Source organism: Gekko japonicus, unplaced genomic scaffold (genome assembly GCF_001447785.1).
Source record: "Gekko japonicus isolate JY-2015 unplaced genomic scaffold, Gekko_japonicus_V1.1 scaffold210, whole genome shotgun sequence".
In the NCBI taxonomy this organism is placed as follows: domain Eukaryota; kingdom Metazoa; phylum Chordata; class Lepidosauria; order Squamata; family Gekkonidae; genus Gekko; species Gekko japonicus.
Genome location: NW_015168658.1, coordinates 971,393 through 975,516, shown reverse-complemented (window position 1 = coordinate 975,516; position 4,124 = coordinate 971,393). Strand labels below are relative to the sequence as shown.

The 4,124-nt window shown below is 47.7% G+C and overlaps 1 non-coding gene across 1 annotated transcript; it reads right to left on the bottom strand.

The window, feature by feature from the left end:
* Positions 1–676: 676 nt before the first annotated feature.
* Positions 677–748, bottom strand: TRNAT-GGU. Its single transcript has one exon. It is a non-coding gene; the product is annotated as a tRNA-Thr (tRNA).
* Positions 749–4,124: the final 3,376 nt, after the last annotated feature.

Sequence of the window (4,124 nt, the reverse complement as noted above, 5' to 3'; positions counted from 1 at the left end):
AGATAAATAAATAATTAGGGACAGGAGTCTATACTACTGTGTATCGTTTGCTGAAACGAGGATCCTACTGTGGAATTTTGCATCATTTAATGTGTTGTGTTAAGACATCTGCTTTGCTTCGGTTCTAAAAGAAGTTCTAGACTTCTTGTTGGTTCTATAACCTGGATCCTATTGCATTGTTTATCCCATCCTGCTGAGTATATTGACTCGCTCTGTGTAATCCAGTTTGGTGTAGTGGTCAAGTGCGCGGACTCTAATCTGGGGAAACCGGGTTTGATTCCCCACTCCTCCACTCGCAGCTGCTGGATGACCTTGGGCAAGCCGTAGTTCTGACAACAACTGTCCTTGAAAAAGAGCAGTTTCTGTCAGAGCTCTCTCAGCCCCACCTACCCCACAGGGTGTCTGTTGTGGGTAGGGGGAGGGAAAGGAGATTGTAAGCCGCTCTGAGGCTTCCTTGGGTAGTGAAGGGCGCGGTATAAATCCAATCTCCTCCTCCTCCTCCTCTTCTTCTCCTCCTCCTCCTTCTCCTCCTGCTTCTCCTTCTTCTTCCAAACAGACTGACATCACGTAAATACAAATTAAGCTACCTTACCATGAATGCTTCAGATACTGTCAGGGGCTCTCCAGTATCTGAAGCAGAGGTCCTTCCCGTCACCTCCTGCCTGATCCTTTTAAATGGAGATGTCGGGGATTGAACCTGGGACCTTCTACATACCAAGCAGACGCTCTACCCCTGAGCCACATCCCCTCCCCTATCACAACATTAGGTCGCCGTTTGGCTCAGTCTAAATAAAAGCTGCAGGGAGAGCAACCAAAGTGAACTGAGGCCCCGGTCACACGGGCTGGATATCGCGGGGGGGGGGAGGCGTGGCTAATTGCCCCGGAGGAAACGAATGCGCAGCCGCCCGAGCACACATCCCGGTCGAGGTCCCGTGGTTTGGGGGAAATGCCGATCAGACGGGTATCCTGCAGCGCAGCACAGAAGCCACGCCATGCGATCGCACTAGCAATCGCTCTTTGTGCGCATGCGCTGTTGGGCACTGTTTCGCAACCTGTGGAGACGAACAGTGGCGGGCGCCGGATGCCACGTAAGGCCACCGGGAATGCAATCAGACGCCCGCCTTTGGCCCGCGGTTTCAGGAAGAGGATACCTCGTAGGTACTAGTTGTTAACTCCGCGCCTTCGGCAGAGAGTCACGGGTTCGCCACGGGAGCACTGCGCTTCCCAGATGTTGGGGTGAGATCGTGCCCGGAAAATCCGCGGGACTGCCGTGCCTCTCCCGCGGCAACTTTGCCATGTGGCCGGGGCCTGAGAGAGGCAGCCAAGTTCCGAACAAAAAGCAAACGTTTTTGCAGGTCGCTCCGAAAAACTTGGTGACATTTTTGTCTTCTTTAGTTTTCTGATCCTGACAAAAATGTTCGTAACTAGCTGTGCCCTTTCAGGCATATCTATCTTCCATCCTGAATCTGGTGTGAACAGATTGTCCCGAAGTTAGGGACCATGTAGCGGTGGCCCGGGGTGGGGGTGGGTGGGCACGGGGGAGAGAGAAGCCTTTACATCAAAGCCGTTTTCCATACGAGCAACTCATCTCTCATTTACTTAACCAAATGTGCCTTTTATAGATATTTGGTTAAGTAAATTAAAGCTTTGTGACATGGCAGGAGATGAGCTCTCGGCTTGCTTGAAGTGCCAGGGAAATGCCGTGTGCCATTAGGTCCCTGGGAAGGGTGTTCTGTGGGCACCGCCAATCACTTAGAGACAATTGCTCCGAGATGACATTTGCATGGTGGAAGTCTCTTTCAATTAGGAAAATCAGATGCGACGCCTCGACGTATTTTCCCTTTTTCAGAGCTTCTCCTTGGGGAGCTTTAGAGCTCTCAACCTTTTAAAAAATATGATTAGATCAACCCCAGATGAGCGGTGCCTTGAAAGTTGTCCTTTGGTGCGTGGGGCAGATCAGTCATGGAAGGAGGCCGCCTCGACTCGGTGGAGCATTTTGAGGATCCTGAAGGGTTTGCACGATGTTCACCCCCTGACTTCACCGCCGGGCAACCTTTGGAAACAGATGGGTGCCGCTGCTCAGGGATAAACAAGAGGAGGGTGGGTGATAACCGCTGTGCCCTGTCTGTGAGCATCCTGAAGTGAGACAACGAGGTCAGACGGACCTTCATCTTCTCCAGCAAGATAGCCTCTGAAATATTTTGACTTTCCCATCTTTCTCTGATTCTTCAAGTATGTTAGAAGTCCCCAGTCTGGATGGGAAAACAAATGTTCAGAGAGGAAGGAACACAACTTTCTGTTGGCACACTTGCCGGCTAGTTGCAAGACTTGGGTTGCCAACCTCCAGGCAGTTACACTACTCAGGGATAATTACGGTGATACGTGCGCTAAACTAAATAATGCAGTACTGCAAAAATCAGAAAACATATGCTGTTAAAAAATAAGTTAAAGTGATATGCTTTTTTTTTTTTTTACAAGGTTGGGATACAAAAATACAGTCAGTTTCAAATAGACAGGTGGTTTTTAATGAAGCAAATGATGTTAACGACGTGCGCCGGAATGTCCTGTGTCATTTCGACGTTCCTCCTCCCGAACAAGATTCTATCTACAAATAAACATTTACAAGAAGATATTTCTTCAAGGATACTCCAATCCAAATAGCCTACTTAATGTAGAAGACAATAAAAATTCTTATACATACAGATAATTTCCAGATTTTTGTCTCATCTATAAGGGTAGAAATGAAGCCTGATGCTCACATATTTTTTCTTTTTGGCCCCCCGAAGGGGAATATTTTTTCTTCATAGGCCTATAAAGAATAAATTGGCAAACCATCACTATAGTAAGAACTACCTATACAATATACATTTTCAAAATGTTTAAATAACTTACCGATAACAAAGCACAATCGCTAGTAGAAAATTCATTTTGGGGGAGTTACAGTCAAATGGAGTGCTTTCACAGGAGTCACACTTTTTCCATTTTATACATGAATAGAAGGCAGTAGCTGGAGATCTCTTGGGGCTGCGACTGATCTCCATGTTATAGGGATAGGTTCCCCTGGAGAAAATGGCTGCTTTGGAGAGGGGAAGGAGAGGGGAAGGAGAGGGGAAGCCCGCTAAGACAAAAATGTGTGAGCCGGAGGCTGAAAAACTATGAGCTAGCTCACACTAACTCAGCTTAGAGGGAACACTGGTTGGGGGTCATCACAACATGAAGAACTGTATTAAAGGGTCGCGGCATTAGGAAGGTTGAGAACCACTGCTCTAAGCTGTGGAGTCTTGTGAGTCGAAAATTCTACTTTCTTTGTGAGCTACTGGCATTAAAGTTGTGAGCGAGTGATTTGGCTACTGCATAGATTAGTTTTCTCTGGAGTCATTCCTTCCTGAGCAAAGACAAAAATCTGTGAGCTGGAAGTTAAAAAACTGTGAGCTAGCTCACACTAACTCAGCTCAGAGGGAACGCCGCCCTCAAGACTTCTGGGTAGCTCTAGGAATTGCCAGGAAACCCTATGGTCACAACTTCCTGTCAGTAAACCAGGCCTTATTTTTCTCTTTTAAATTTTTCTCCCCAGGACAAACTGAATCCCCTTTGGTTCCAGTTTCCACCCATCAGTTACTGGAGCATCGGCTGGCGAGGGCAGCAATCAGTTGGAGGTCTCTTGCCCTAAGTGGGGAAATGGGAAACCTAAGCAGCAGAAAAGAGCAAGAGTCCAGGAGCACCCTAAAGATTAACAAAACTTGTGGCAGGGGAGGAGCTTCCCTGAATCACTGCTCACTTCTTCGGATACATCAAGAATGTGAGCAGTGATTTACGAAAACTCCTACCCTGCCACAAATGTTGTTGGCCTTTCAGGTGTTACTGGAGTCTTGCTCTTTTCTGCCGCTACAGACAGACTAACACAACCACCCATCTTGATATATCTTGGGAAACCTAATGATAGGCAGCTCTGGGAGTGGGGCTTGGTAGCATAAGAACATCAGAAGAGCCCTGCTGGATCAGACCAGTGAGGGGTCCATCTAGTCCAGCATCCTGTTTCACACAGGGACCAACCAGTTCCTCTGGAGGGTCAACAACAGGGCAAAGAGTCTGAGGCCTTCATAAGAATATCAGAAGAGCTCTGC